We start from the raw sequence: 16,503 nt of genomic DNA on the forward strand, positions 1-16,503 counted from the left end.
ACAGGCTTGGTGTGTGAGGGGATTGAACACCCAAACAAAAGGAAAAATGCAGAACCTAAGCCACAAGTACTTGACAGACAGGGAGATTGTGTGTAAATCATTTTAGCTTTTCTACATTTAGGACAGGGGAATGTGAAGAAGTTAAATAATAGCTACTCCTTCTCATGCTTTAGCTATAGTAACTCACATGATTTATGCTTAAAGTTAATGTAATACTATATGTTATACAGCATATATATGACATGGGAGACACATGAACAAATAAACACTTACCTACATCACAGAAGAATTTAGAGACTGTGACCAAGATTACAAACCACGGTCTAGAGCATTCCAGGTTTGCAACAAGAAAGACTATAAACTGGTGTCAGGCAGGTTTAAAAGAGCCAGTGCCATGATTTCACTGAAATCTAGAACATGGTCTTCCCTCTGGGGAAAGCATATTTAGAATATTGGGAGGCAAAATCCAACCCTAGTGAAAAATCCAGTTATTTTATCCTCTCTGTGGGTAGTAGAAAATGTTTGTTGGCTAAGATGGGTGAATTAACCTAAGAATCTGCTATTAATTACTAGTATAAATGTTAAAGTTTTATTTAACTGCAAGACACAAGTAAAAAAAAACCCAGCATTTACAGAACAGCAGCTGTGAAGAACAAGGCCCTGCAGGTCCAGAAAAACATGGGTTTTCTGAAGTTCATCTTCAAGCAATGTTATTGAAATACATAATCAGGACTTAATCCCAAACCCCTGTTCTCCAAATGTTGGTGTAGTACAAGAACAAAAGACCTGAATTTTTAACTGGTGTGTACTTTAAAGAAGAGTCTGACTGCAAAGACATACCTGATAGGTACAGAGGAGAAAATGCCAGAAAACAAACCCCTTGACCTACTTCTGTAACGGAGAAAACAAGCACAATGCAGTATTTTAAAAATGCAGGGATATTCCAACAAGGACTTACTCCTGCTTGCAACTATCTTCAATCCAGCTGTTGAGCTAGGTGCTGTAAATCTTGGCAGTATTGTACTGTACATTTCTACGGTACTCGGATAAAGAAATTTATGCATTTTATTCAGGCAAAAGCCATGCCACACATCTATAGGACTGCTGCAGATTTGAGAATTGGACCCAGAGGCAAATAAATAACATAGCCCATGACATCACTTGTGCAGCCCAGCTCCACGAGCAGACCAACACATTTAGTCAGTGGCCATAAGGACAGGAGGCCAGAGACAAGCAAATCTTTAGTACATAGTTTCCTCTGCCTTGTAGATTGAAGCAACACTCAGGAGCTAGACTTAACTTTACAAGGCAAACCCTGATGCCCCAGGATTTTATCATTTGGTTTGTCAGACTCCAGGGTATGAATTTTAATCAGATTCACGATAGGTGAGGACCAAGCTTACTGACTGGAAAAGTAAAACAGCAGTTTTCAAAGCCAGAACCACTAACTTAGCTGCATCAAATTATTTAAACCCCAAATGTTTGCTTTCCCTAGGTTTAACAGCCTGGGAACTAGGATGATCCCTGCAAATGTTTATTAGGAGGCTCAGTCCAGAAAGGCTCCCTCCTTTTCCCTGACCCAAAGATTATTTCTTGAAATTTCCCCACAGTTCTTTCAGCCATCATTTCCTTTGCTCTTCCTGGTCCATGAAATTTGGATTACTTTTACAACCCTGCTTCCCAGCACTTTTCCGGGCACGTGAGTCCAAACCACACAGGCTCAAGAGGAAGCCAAATCCTGCCTTCCTGTGGTTGGAGCGGTTGCTCCAACCACTGCTTGCTGCAGAGAAACCTGGGCACCCATCAAACCCCTCCCACACTTAAAAAACGAAACCCAAAACAATGACACAAGTTTTTAAAAAGTGAGGCAGAATCCCTTTCACGTAACACTGAGGAAGCTGGCAGGACTGAGCGAGCGTGCGTACTGTGTGCTGAGGAGAGCTCGGGCGGTAACTGGTTCAGCCTCTTCAGCTTTTGTAGCTACAGACCTCAGAAGGATCCTTGTGGCCATGATTCTGCAAGCTTCTTGTTCAGCTCTGCTTCATAGGCTGAGTAAATCCAAGCAAAACAGAGCAGTAAAAGGAATTTTTGGGATAATTTACTACTTCAGTTTAAGTTAGGGTTTTTAATCATTATTTACCTTTATATTTTAGATAAAGACTTGTGAGTAGCCAATTACCCAAGGCAGCATGAGCAGCTTTAACAGCTGGGTTCAATGCATGAGCTACCTTTAGAAAGTACTGCCTTATTTTCTGATAGAAAGTGCTACAATTAAATATAGAGGCCGTAGCCCATACCTTAAAAAGGAGAAAAAATGATCAAGATAATCTGTGTGGAACACAGCTTTTGAGGATAAAAGCTTCCCAACAAAAGAGGGAGAGGTCATTGGTGTATATTTATATAATGCCAGGGCCAGGTTATTTGTGGGCTCCACTGAAGCTGTGCCAACATACACCAGCTGAAGAGCCACGTCTAAAGAGCTCATGAAACCTGTAGTCCCGCCAGCACATTGCCCCAGGATCTGAATATTTGCTTTTCTGAAAGATTCATGATTCTCTTAATCCAAAACGGTACCTCAGATTTTAAGACTGGATGTGAAATATTGGTGTTGCCTGCACTAGCTCTTCCCCCACGTTTAAATCCACCTCTGTATTCCCTGCAGAGCCTGGAAAACTGCAAAGGTCCATCTAGCTGGAATGTGGCCCTGACAAAGGGACCAGGGACGAGCGGGAGGAGGCTGCTCAGCAGTGCTTCCTACAGCCCCATCTGTTTTCTGGGCTCCTGAGCCGGGCTCTGCTGCCCCTCACAATGAGGGCCTTTTGTTGCTGCCGGGTTGGGTGTTTTGCTAAACGCATAGTAAAGTCAGATGAATAATTTACACTGAGTTTTGATTGATTTTGTGTCTTCTTTGGTTTGCCAGGGAGCAAGGAACTAATTGAAGTTCCTCATTAGAAATCACTTCTGCTTAATTCCTGCAACTGCTTTGAAAGCAACTCAAATTCTAGACGTTAAATCTTAAACATAAGCCTTGTTGATCTGATGCTCCTGTCAAGATACATATCCAGCTGGGTGAGCATAACTTTGCATTTTCCTTGTGGCCAGTGTTTGAACAATTCTGAACTAGGAAACAATTGCCCAAGTAATCTGCAATACTCAAACATTTGTTGCTTTAAAACCACCGGTGAAAAAGGGTTTAGCATTACAATATAATAGCCCTGACAAAACAACCAGAAAAGGGACGTTAACCCTTCGCCCTGGAAAGGGCCATGAGCTTCCTCATTTCCCGGCATCACCTTTCCCCAGCCCCTCTTTGTCTCCTTAGACCAGCCCCTGATACTCTCCTCTTGCTGCCACAGTGTATCTTGTCAGGCTGCAGTAGCCATAGAAAATAAAAGCTTTACAATCTTTTAGGATTAAAGCGATAGGCGTTTTCTATATTAGCATATGTTAGCATTAGGCATCAAACATATGTGGCCGATGACAAGGAAACTCCCAGAAGTTATACTGAAATTAGTCTCAGTTCTTGTGCAGATTATTGTCATGGCAATATACATTTGGAAGCAGTCACGGTTTGTCAGGAACAGTATAGTCTAGCACTTAGGTCTGCACATCTTGCTTGAAGATCCACAGCCACACAAATGCTTTACTGCTGAATATTTAATATCACAGTCATAGCTAAGGATATTATATATCCGCACCCACGGTCTGAGTTTTCATCCACACTCTAAAGGAATGGTTCTACTTTTCATTTCATATGTGGGCCAAATCCAGAAATACCATTATGATAAACTTAGGGAGATTTTGGACGTGGTAAGACAGCACAAAAATATTAATCCTGCATTTATAAAAAACAGGTAACACTAAACTATTACAGTAATACTTTTTAGTCTTAATCTCTCCTGTTCCTTTCAAAACATTTAAAAATATATTTCAATTCAGAGCAATTAAAGGCCGAATGTTCTTTCCTCTCACTTAGAAGCGTGTAACCTGCAAGCAAGTTGGATGAGATTCTTTGCCACACTTCTGTCCTCTCCTTGATCTCAGCGAGTGCTGCAGGAATTCCACGTCTTTGCACATTTTGAAATCTGGATTTACATTTTGTCTTCTACGTTGCTGGAAGCAGATGTCCCTGTGGCGAAACCCAGCGTGATGCTTCAAAAGCAATGCTAGTGCAGCTACCCTGGCCAGATCTTCCTTCAGCATCATACAGCAGCTCAGCCTGGGGGTTAAAGGGGGCTGTCTGTATACCTGCTCTGCCCTAGAGGAAATTTCCTCCCGAACACTTGAAGCTCACAGTTAGAAGTTCAAGCTGATACGATAGTTTTCTCTCCCAGTTAACTGTGGAAAGTATCTTCTGATCACCTGCTATAGAGATTAATACATTAATGACTAATTGTATTCCTCTGAAGATGCCAAACTGACTTTCAAGTACTTATGACATGTTATATGCAATACTGACCAGTCTCAGAAGTCAAGAATTTGTGCTACTGTAGAATAATAAGCTATCGAGTACCACTTGGGGAAGGTTCTGCTGTGCTGAAGTAGAGAAAGAAGAAAAATAAAATAAATCACACTTTTCAAACAAGAAGGAGTTTGATAGATATCCACCAGAAAGCTTTTAGTCTTTCACATGTATTATGACTTGGTATTTTGCTGGGCTTTTCTGTCATTATCTACAATATATTATTCAGGCAAAGGCTGTTCATTTTGGAAAAGTGAAATGCAATATTGAAAGGGTTAGAGACTTCTTCTAACTATGCCATCCCCATTAGCTTACTATCAGAGTGCTAAGCATATGCTATAAATAATGCATAACTTCATCCCTTTGCATTTTTTGAAAAAAAAACCCAATGTACTACAAAATTACAGGAGGGAAGAGACATTTCCGTAAATACATCCAACTACTATAAACTATCTAATCAATAACTTTTGTAATACACCGAGCTGAACAAATGATGGTTAGTGAATAATTTAATGAGTTTTGGCAGTTTCTACTCCAGAACTGGTCGTGCACAGTTTAGATTTTCTCCAGCACATTTGTTCTACAAAATTTCTTCTAAATAATTTGTATGAACAATTATTCTCTTTAGAATATTTGTGAGCACTTCACTGTGTCTGTGATTAAATTTGAGGTCTTTCAAACAGTTTTAATTGGGTGCATCAATCAAATAGGATAATTTCCTTTTTTTGACAAAACTCTACTGACCAAGTATCTTTTTTTTTTTCTAATTTTTAATCCATCACCTAACCCAGAATGATGATTACTAATCTCTATGATTTCTATACTTGGATTTGGAAGAACATTTAGGGACGTGTTGATCTCTGAACTGGTTAATTGCTTTCCTGAATAAAGGTAGGTATAATATTAGCTATAATGACTCTCTAAATTAGTTTCTTTAGCTCATTAGAAAGTTAGTGTTAATTTAAAAAGTTATTACCCCACCTATCCACTTTCTTCACGCCAATTAAAAAACAAGGGACTTGGTGCAAACTGGCATTAATCATTGGTTTAAGATAATATATGGATAAGTAAAGCTGCTGATGTATAGGCACATACCTAATTCTGCTGTCCAATTACAGCACCTGCAATAACTACTTTGTTACAAGTCATGTTAGCACGGACAGTGCAGGATGCAGAGTATTAACTTGCTGCAGCTACAGAGGTCAGAAGTCTTTCATACATGCAACCCCCTGAGATACGCAACCTGATTCAAAACCTCCCTCTTTTATTTCACTGTTACTCTAGTCAGGTCCCAGTCATCAGGGACAACAGCAGGTCAACATCTTTTCAAGTGGGTGGGAAGAGCCCAAACCCCTTTAAATCAGGTTTTTGGAATGTGAAAGTCTTTGTGCCTGTCCACAGGGTACTAAAATCCTTTTAAATCTGATCAAAGTCTCTGGCAAAGGCTCAGCAGCCGGGAAGCCAGCTAAGCCTTGCTCATTGCTGTATTACTTTTTCATAGAGTTGCCTTATAGAGCTCTCCCAGAGATACACAACAATCTAGTCCAAAACACGACAGTCCGATAGGTTGAAAGACTGTAAGATAACACAGAACTCAGCTTTTATCAGTCCAAGTAATATAAGACGTAACAACATTCCTTACCTAAAACAATGGAAATTCAATTTGGTAAAGACAGTGCTGGGTCACAGGTCAAGGAAGACGCTTCAGGAAAGGAAAAAAACAAATATTACGTATAAAATCTGAAATTCAATTCATGTGAATGTTCAAAAAATGTGGCATTGAATAGCTGAAGATGAGAATGGATATTGTAATAAAAGCTTTTTAAAGGAGGAGAAATATTTGTTTATATTGTCAACGTCTATTTCACAAAAACATGCTACATTCCAACTGGCAAATTCAAACTAAAGTTACGTTTCCAAATCTAGGCAGGTTTTGGCCAGCTATTTCAGTCTTTCTAATCTTCCTTCCTCCAGATTTGCCATTAATAAATCAAGGCTATTTGGAGTACATAGAATGATAGTGGCAGCTGGAAAGGAAAAGGATGTCAAATTTTTGGTTTACTTCGGAAATCTTGTGCTCTTTAATTCACTAACTTTGTGAGCCAACATTGAACACACAAAATTCAGAACAGAACTAAATAGTAGCAGGATTCTGAGCTTTCTCCTTTTATGTATGAATTCTGTAAGGTCAGCAACGATGACAGTTCTTCAAAGTATTACTTAAATGTGGTAGGCAGAGAGAAATGAGGCAGCAAATAGATACCCACATCAGCACTGACTTCTTTGTTGGCAGCCTCAGCAACGTGATGGCCCTTGAGACTGAACCAAGACAGCAGATATACATATATACACATACATTCGCATTACTTTGCCAGATTCATGAAGCCAAAGCCAACATGAATTGATGGGCCAGCACAGGGCAGCTTGCAATACCTCTCTCAGATCTGTGAGAGGAATATTTCTTGACCTGTGACCCTGGGTATTCTACTGAATATAGCACTCCCACTGAAGATATATTAATCTAAGTGGTTTTACAGATCCTTCTCTCAGTTCTGCAGAAGATGAACAACTTGAGTGATGTTAATGATGTTACATTGGAATAAAACAACATAAATGGTACAAAAAAGTAATAACCACTGTTTTCAGAGTGGGCCTTTGTGGAAAAAAAATCAATATATTTAAATTTTGAAGTCTTAATGATAATAGAAATTTATAGATGACTATTGCCCATTATCAACAGCTCTGAAAATTACTCAGACATGCACATAATAGTATCTCAATTTTGGTTGACTTTGGACAATTGTTTCATTGCTCCTTTCAGCTTATGTTTTAGTGCATTAGTTCACCAAGTGTTTCTTATCTGCTCTATGTTTGTTATTGTTGCCAGTGATGTGTGAAATTGGAGACTGACTGAAATTTCGAAATTTTCTTTGGTAAAGTTGCATTGTTGGAGGATCAAAATATTGACAGCCTGATTTTATAATTGTAACTCAATCTTCATGCCTTAGGGCTGTCATTTAAATTCTACTTCAGGTTTATGTTATGCCATTTATGGCTTTTCTTCAGTAATACATTGACTGAAGTTGCCTTTGGACGCTGTTCACTAAAGCTGGCTGAAACTTTTTGGATTTAATGTTTTCCAACTTAATGTTTTTCACTGAAAAATGCTGCCGTCCCTAAATCTAAACTTTCTCCAGATTTATGCATTTTTTTATGCTTGACTTTCACAGGAGACAAAACTTATGCTCAAGTGTTTCGTTTAGGAAAAAAACCTCTATGTCTGTCTTACAGGAATGAAAATTAAATGGCTCAATTATTCATTTCAAAGCAGCTCTTCCTTCTAAAGCTTGTAAACTACATTTTAGTGGAGGAGAGGGGAAAAGAATGGAATATATTTATTGAACTAAAGCAACTGGAAGAAATTAGTATCATCAGGAGGGGGTTTGTTTGTTTGTTTTATGCCCATTTCAGAGCAGACACAATTTTTCAACAAGCTTTGCTGTTCATGCACCAGATGGCTTTATTTTTCCAATACTTTCTTTTCCTCACATACATTTTCACTGCAAGTATTTTGCACATGGAAGCAGGATACGTATGCTTTTTATTAACCTGCAAGATATTCAGCTATACAATAATTCATCCTGGCATCTGATCAAAATTTGGTGAACCAGACGATTCAATGTATATTCCTAGAAGGGAATAGAAGGAACAGCCAGATTATCCCTATTCAGCAATTATCATAGCTACAAAATGATCTGTTTGCCACCTAAATACTTTAGGAGAATTAAGTTCAATTAATAAATAAAAAATAGGTATCAGCATATTCTTGAATTCCTGGCACAATTCCCCCATTTAGCAGCCAGTTGATTTTCATGCCTCTAAGAATGCAACGAGTTTTTAGGTTAGAGCAGTTTGGCCTAATTCAGCATTGCAGAGAAACTGATCAGCTCTTGCAATGGAGACAGATAACGTGCTATTAAAAAGTGTAATAATCCATACAGGTTTATGTATTTAGCTAACATTTTCAGAACTGCCTTCATTCTCAATGTTTATATGGCAAAACCATTTGAAAATAGCCACAGGAAAGCAAATACTCTTAAGGTCTTCCATGCATTGTTAGCATTTATTATATATAAAGTTATAAGAAAGCATCAATGTATACATGCATCCATTCATGTATACTGTGTTTATTAAAATCCATTTTAAATTAAAGGATGGAGGAATGCAGTATGCACAGTGAAACTCATGGCACCCAGGATAATTTTTTCTAAGAGGTAGCCTATCAGTCTTTTAAACACTTTGCAGCCTTTATTTTGGTCATCTCAGCAAATTAAATGCTTAATTGCCACTTGGACTACTTTTTTCTCTAAAGCTAGTGCTCATTAAAAAAACCCACCTACTGGAATTCAAATTAGTGAAGGCAATGCAAAGCTGGGATGCTACAACTCATTACTGGCATAGCTTTTTTTTTTTTTTTAATAAATCCCAAAGGGACTAAAATTGTTTCCAAAACGGCCTTTTATTCACCATCACAGTCACAAGTACATTTTGCTGTGCAGCCTGATTTTAAGAGGGGTTCTTCTTCCAGTTTGTTTTAAAGAGAATGCTTCCTTTCTCCCTCTCGTACTTTTCCTTCCTTTGCTTCTCTCTTGTTTACACCTCCGAACTAAGATTTCTGCGTGTACAGACTCCTCTTGCCCTGACAGGGAAGCTCTGATCCACAGCCACGAGAGCTCCCAATCTGTCAGATTAAACTGTGATGGGGCAAGTCAAGAAACTCACTCTCCAAAGCATCAACAGAAAGAAACGGATAAAGGCAGATCCAGCAAGAAAGATCAGTGTGACTATGCAATGGAAGAAAAACCAAAGAGAAGGAAAACCAAAATGCACATGTGTTTCTCTGCTGCTTTTTGAGGAATGATCTTGGGAAGAGGGGGGCTGAGCGGCAGCTCAGCGGCTCTGCAGGATGTCGGAGTCCGGCTGCGGGGGGCAGCTGAACTGCAGGGCTGGCGGCGGCTGCCTCCCGCGGGGGCCGTGCGCGGGGCCGGTGGGGTGGCCGAGGCATCTTACACTCTTTCTGCTTTAGGGTTTCAGACTCCAAAGCAGAGGGACTGGACTACCAACACCAGAAATTGCATTGTTTGCTGTGCACAGCTGGAACAAAATCTACTTTAACCAGCTAGATTTTCAGCAGTACTTGGGACAATTTCCAAAATGAAAATACCAGACCCTCGTATGATTCTTCTCTCCCTACAAGGCTGAAGCTTTCAGACATCACATCCCTCTGCTGCTTCTATTATTTCACCTCATTCTAAGACTTCAGTAGATGGTATCTTTTTATTTCAATCACATATTTCTGAAGAATGTTTTGCTTTGAAGATTTATTCCTTGAACCACTGGGGAGGAGAAACCAAGGAAATATCTGTCATTTTCCCAGCTATGTTTATTACAGCCTGGCCAATTATTTTACAAGTCATCTAAAATTATCCTCTTGATTAAGCCAAAATATTACCTACTCTCCACTGAAAATTGTTTCTACATCCTACTTGCAGGATACGTTCAAGACAGGTTTTTATAGGGGAAGTAACTACTAGTGTAATATACTGGGAAACGCAATTATGTTCGTAACCACAGAAGTTAACTATTCTTCCTTTGAGGTTTTCCCATTGAAATCTTTCAGAGGGAAATTAAAGTTCTGTCAATTTCCCATGAGAAATTTAATTTCCTCTAAATATTTCTCTCTAATAGGGAATTTTTTTTTAAAAAATAAATAAATCACTTTGGTAAGGTTCAGTAGAATCACTTCATTTTAGTTTGCCAGATGCCCTCGCTGCAGCTTTGGTCAGCCTGGTGCGCCACAGCATTGTCAGGCTGTGCATTGCCTCGCTTTGCTTTGACACAGTCTAGGAGCGGACCTTACACTGTGAGGTTTGACTCCTTTGTAAAAAAATGGTTTTAGCTCATTTTTCAGAACATGCCTTCAATAGCCTTATTTCCTTAACATTTTAACCTTTCAAAAATAATCCTGAATAAGCAAAAAGACGATAATTATCTTTTTTCCTCCTGGAATGGAAAAAAAATAGTCAAAAGCTTGTACATTTCCAGATACAAATCTCAATTCTGTGTGGTTGTTACATGAGGACTAAATAACCTCTAATTCTTTAGTAATGAAGACATAGCCTTTAAACTGATTACGAGTAAGTCTTCTTCCTTTATGTCTATTATCTTTGCATTACCATGATTATGATTATGTGGAGCCTTAACCATGGATTTAAGGCCCACCATATTTCACGTGAGAGACCAAGTTGGTTTTTTTTCACATCGAGGAGTAGTTTTCAGTAGAAGGAAATATAATCGCTCCTCTAATCCTCAAATCCACATCCCTGGATTTGCCTCTAGCCTTACAGAAATGTTACATACTGCTGTTGATCTTCTCTAGCCTCCTTCTCAACTGACTATGGCAAAAAGATCTCCCTTCTCACATTTTCACTCGATATATAAAGTTTTAATATAAACCCACAAACTACAGAGCCATACATGAGACTTTGTTTATGACAAGGACATCAGTTAGAGTAACCTACAGAAAACTGCTTTTTAGAAAAGCTTCAAGGTAGCAACACAATCTTGTGACAAAACTCCCCAGCTGCTGAAATAGAGACAGCTTTTCCCGACATCTCCACTAGTGCAGGCAAAATTTTCTGTGCCTCAGCTTTCCATGCCTGGAAGGACTATTCTGCAGCTTCCATCTACCCAACATGGTCTAAGCCAATTCAGGTGCAGGTTTTTCTAGACACAGGTACCCCTTCCTTAAGCCAGCTGACTGTTTGCTTCTGGTACAAACAGGCCCTGACCTGTGGCAGACCCTTCTGAGCACTCTTCAGCTCAGTCTCAATCAAGACAAGACACAGCATCTCCCATCCATTACAGATATGGGCTTGGTTTCCTCAAGTCCTTACAGCATCGCTAGGTAATTTAAAACCTGGACCTGGGGAACAGAGTGGTTTTGAAGAAGGAGACTCAGATCTTGCTGCCATTTCTACTCCTATTTGCCATAAAGAAGGGACAAACTGACTTTAATGAGAATACTTACTATCAAAATTGTAGCAAGTGCTAATGTTTAACTATCTGATCACATTATTAAGAAATTACTCTATTTTGGAACCACAGTTTGACATTCTCAGAAGATATATCACCTTCATTAAGAGGCAGAGAAAGGTAGAAACCAAGCTTGCAAACAAAATGTGATTTGTCACTGATATGCTAATATAGTAGCAAATACATTGTGTCATCTGCCTCCTTGCTCTAGGACTTTGCAGAGGTATAGCTTTCTAAAGCATGGGAACCACGTGTTGCTTTAGCCTTCCCTTGGCCTGCGGTAGCTGGTTTGTTGCTGTAGTAGCTGATTCATATTGGCATAAAAAGCCTTTACTTAGTATGGTGAAATAGAAGGAAGGCTGGATTTTAAAAAAATAAAGTAACAAAAGCAGAATTAGCCTTGCAAATATTAATGCTGCTGCATTAGCAAGGGTATTTATACACTGAAGGTGAAAAACACCGTAGTGAACTTCTCTGTCTTGAATGCCTGGTAAAGAGGAATCACTTTTGCTCTCATTTCTCGTTCCTTGTTTTGAACAGATATCACACAAGACTACATCACACAACAAAAATCTGCCTCAAATCTTATTTTAATTTTGTGGTCATTCTTTTTCATTTTTTTCATATGTTCTCCATCTCAGAGAACTCATTTCCCCAGCCTGGTGCTGGAGATTGCCTGTCTATAATGAGGCTCAGCCTTCAAAATGTCAAACATAATGAAAAAGAAAAAAAGCCATAACGGAATCAGCCGTAGGGACCTGAGAGGCCTTCTGGTTAAACTTCAGCAACTCTGCCAGTTCTCCGGCTACAAAGACAAACAAGATTTCTGCCTACATCAGAAGGGCAATTCAAGACTACCACAGGACATGAATAACCCAAGCTGACAGCATGTATGCAGTGGAGAGGGCCGTATCTCCAGGTTACTGTCACTCACGCAAAATGAGCAACACCAGCTTGTCAGACTTGGCACCAAAAAAAGTAAGAGCCCAAACTGTGAAAGTCATGCTGCACAAGGGCATGTGTTCCTGGTTTGGGCATTACAGACAACCTATATAAAAAATGGAAGGGAAAACACAGAGTTCTCATAAACAAGTTGATGGAAATTCTGTAAATGTTCTTCCTCTAAACAAGTTGATGGAAATTCTGTAAATGTTCTTCCTCTAAACAAGTTGATGGAAATTCTGTAAATGTTCTTCCTCTCCCTTCCTATTACTTTCTCTCTCTCCACAGACATGCCCCAGAGGCAGCTCAAAAGAAACACCCCCCCACCCCCCGGTCCTTTGCCGGTGTCCTTTCACCTCCCTGGGGCAGAGCAGCCCAGGAGGTCAGAGCTGGAGCAGGGGACACCGGGTGGATGTCCCATATGACCACTATTTCAGCTTCAGGACTGGCAGCCCACAGCCTGGGCTCCCTGGAGGACGGTGCTGCCACCCAGCTGGAAAGTAGGCTATGCGAAGGCCAGCTTACAAGTTCGTGAGGATATTTAGGACAGAGAACGAATGGGTAAAATGTCTTGTGAGACAAGCTAAGAACTTGCCAGTGACTGCTGGTGGTACGCAGGCTGAGTGCAGAACCTCCCACTCACTCAGTTCTGTGGAACACCAACAAGTCCAGTGCAAAGCCTGACACTTGGTGGCCTTAGCAGGCAGTTTTGGAGGGGACTGAAGCGAACAGTCTGGTATGGTATAGAGCATTTCCTTCGTGCCTGTGTGCCGTGAATGCAAACAGCAGGTAAACGGCTCATTAACGAACATGCTAACGTTCGGGGCAGAATACTGATTATCCTGCAATACAATCAGCTCTGAATACCCACGAGTATCTTGTCACCTCCAGTACAGAATGTCCTTGTGAGAGTGCCGTACTATTTAATACATAAGGATTAATTTCCTAAGACATGAATGGGTACACCAAGTGGAATAAAAAGCCTTTGAGAGATGAGGAGATGCTGAGGAGCTGCACAGTTGCAAGACACTTCAGGGGTGAGCACGGAAGTGGCTCTGGCTGGTGACTGTGGCACAGAAGGATGAAAACACAGTGAACTCAACAAAACACAGGCTGGCGGAAGAGAAACCTGGTGATTAATAGATGTACGCTTGATTGATCTCACTACATATATAGTGCACTTTTCACAAATTATTTATCTTAATTTTATATTAATCATCAATATATTCAGCTTGACCAGAAAAATATTATTTGCATTACTCAACACAAAGGAGGATTTTTTTCCAAAGGAAAGCTAATTTTACGTATAATCTATCATTTGCAATTAGCCCAGTGTCCCTGGCTTTTGCAGATAACATTGGTGGCAAACTGCAAGAAAAGCCTCCTTTTACATCCCCTAGCATCAGCTACAAAAGCTCAGCAACCCCCATTTCCTAACTCTTTGCTGGCTACCTTCTCTATAGTAAGAAAAGAAAAAAATTGTGTGGGTCAGGAGGACTAGCACACATGGCGAGTACTAAAACTGCTCTATGGAAAGAAAGCATTCCTACTGTTCGTCTAGTTGTGAAAAGAGAATTACAGAAGTGCACAGAGGTTCCTGGAATAAGTTACTTAAAAAAAAAAAAAAAAAAAAAGAGAGAGAAAAAGAAGTGAAAGCTAATAGAAGGGAAAAAAAAAGGAGGAAAATCTGAACAAGTCAATTATACTGATGTTACAATGGTCAATATTATAACTGCAGTTCAATCACAACAGCTTAGCTGGTCTAAACAAAACCCGAAAAGATACTGTTGTGGACAGAGATCATTATTTTTAGCCACAGCGTTCATCTCTATCCTTGCTGTGAGTGTCTCAGGTCACAGATTCAGACAACACGGGCCGTACCACGCAGCACGCCCGGTGGGCAGCAGTGCGAACCCGGCCTAGGTGCTGGCTGCCCTGGAGGGCTGGCCAGGCGGGTGGTGCAGGGGGGACATTCCCCCCACCAAGCCCGGTGGGCCCAGTGCCCCAGGACTCAGGCGGGGACCTCGGGGCAGCGAAGGTACCTGTTGCTGCTGAACTCTGCAATTTACATGGAAAGAAAAACATGCCAGTCTAGTGCTAGTGAGCATGCAAACGTTTGATTCCCGGATCCAGTATGGCCAAGATTTCATGGCATTTTCCCCATCGAAGAACAAATAAATGCTCAAAGCTCTAGCGTTTCCTGGGTACACTGATACTTTTAACACCACTTCTGGAACCACTTACAGCTGAGGTAATTCAGATGATGATAAAACTACACCTGTTCATGCCAGCAGAAGAGCTAGTCTCATACACAACAAGCTAGATTATTGCTTGCAGTGAATTATGTATTCAGTGGATATGTTTAAAATATTAAGAATAAAATGGTGATGATCCCCCCCTCCCCCCGTAATTTAAAATACATAAAGGATATTTTTGTTGCCGTTGGTTGCATTTGTTTCTGGAACAAGTAAAGAGATAGCATTTGATCCTCCATTAAGGAGCAAAATGAAGACTAAAAAGCTTTCTGTGCTGTAGCACAAGAGTTTCAAGCGGTTTTTTAATATTAAAAATTATTCAGTTTAATATGCAAGGTCCCCCCCCAGTAATTAAGCCCACAGAGACTGCTGATATCTTCCAATGCATGTAAGTATTAGCAACTACACAAAATTGAAAGATAAAAGGTGATTTTACTCTTTATGAGGTACACTGTGGTTTATTATTAATGTCAAAGCTGATCAAATTCAGGCAACATCATTCTCTACTAATACTCAAACCTCTCCACTTTACAGAATTGGAAACCTTACTTCAACACACCATGGCCCTGGAATATTTAACATGTTTATACTGTAAAACGATAACAGCTAGCTCTTCGGGTGATTGGCCGCTATCTTCAATGCTGCCCTGCAGTAACTTTAAATATTAGCTAATCAAAGCCTTTCCTTGAATGAAGTGTTGACCTCAGTATGGTTTTACCTGAATCCCGTCCAGTGGCTTTAATTTCATTTAGCAGGTGATGTTAACATCCAGAAGTAAACAAATTTGTTACTTCTAGGGGAAAAAAAGCATCTTTAAAATGAAGGAAAACATTAAGCAGGGAAATTACTTTCTGTTTGAAAATAGTTATTTTCAGATGAGAAAAAGGCAAATAGATATGTATTTTCAAAAGGCTCTCTGGGAAGAATGAAGCTCAGGTTAAAAACAATGAAAAACTTGGAGAAAGTTCTTATTTTCTGAGGAATATTTCTTATTTTTCACTTGTATGAATCACCAGAACCATGGCCTGTCAAATTGCCCTTTGAATTTGTAAAACCACCTTCATATTCCCAATTGAACCTCTCCATATTCTCACTGGTTAAAGAGTACCACAATTCCTGTCAGTGATTATTGTTGTGCAATGGCAGCAATTAAATGGGTAACTATTCATCCTACAATATGAACATTTTAATTTTAAAAATTATTTGCCACTTAGGAATATTAAACAAATACGAATGACCGAGTGACAGGAAAAGGAATGGAACAAAAGTTGAAGTGAAAAATGGCTGGGAAGGGGCTTTTCAAGATGAGGTTTTTAAAATGATGTTAGTTTCTTTTTTTTTAACCTCCAAGACAACCTAGCAGTAATTCATGCTCAATAAAGATGCCCCAAAGGACTTCACTGCTCTTGTACACGGTGAAATATGTTTTATCATAAATCTTAAGACTAAAAGTAATTTCTTTCACGTCATAATCACAATGAAGAAAGAATATAGAAATGAAAAGTTACTTTACGTGTAACTGCATGTGTGACCTACATACCAACACCAGTAACTTCACTGGAAACAGTGAAATTCCAGATCAGAGAGACTGCAAAATTCTTATATCTACTTCAAATACAGACGGTTACATTAAACCCTTAACTTCCAGCAACCATGCCTTTGTCCCAAATAACAGCTGTAGTATTCCCATGGTAAACTTTTCCAATAGTCAGCTAGCTTTCTTCTTAACTACACAACGTAGAGTTTCAC

At 39.6% G+C, this 16,503-nt stretch overlaps 1 protein-coding gene across 8 annotated transcripts in view; it reads left to right on the forward strand.

The window, feature by feature from the left end:
* CCDC85A (coiled-coil domain containing 85A) overlaps positions 1-16,503 on the forward strand; it is a 196,352-nt gene that overhangs the window by 170,149 nt on the left and 9,700 nt on the right. For 6 of the 8 annotated variants that reach the window (XR_008749111.1, XR_008749107.1, XR_008749106.1 and 3 more), the window contains one exon: positions 15,289-15,372. The gene's annotated coding sequence lies outside the window, so the exon portion shown is untranslated. Of the gene's footprint in view, positions 1-2,920; positions 3,070-3,976; positions 9,389-15,288; positions 15,373-16,503 lie in introns of those variants that run through there. The other 2 variants (XR_008749109.1, XR_008749108.1) reach the window with 2 other exon arrangements.

Source organism: Falco peregrinus, chromosome 11 (genome assembly GCF_023634155.1).
Source record: "Falco peregrinus isolate bFalPer1 chromosome 11, bFalPer1.pri, whole genome shotgun sequence".
Lineage (NCBI taxonomy): Eukaryota > Metazoa > Chordata > Aves > Falconiformes > Falconidae > Falco > Falco peregrinus.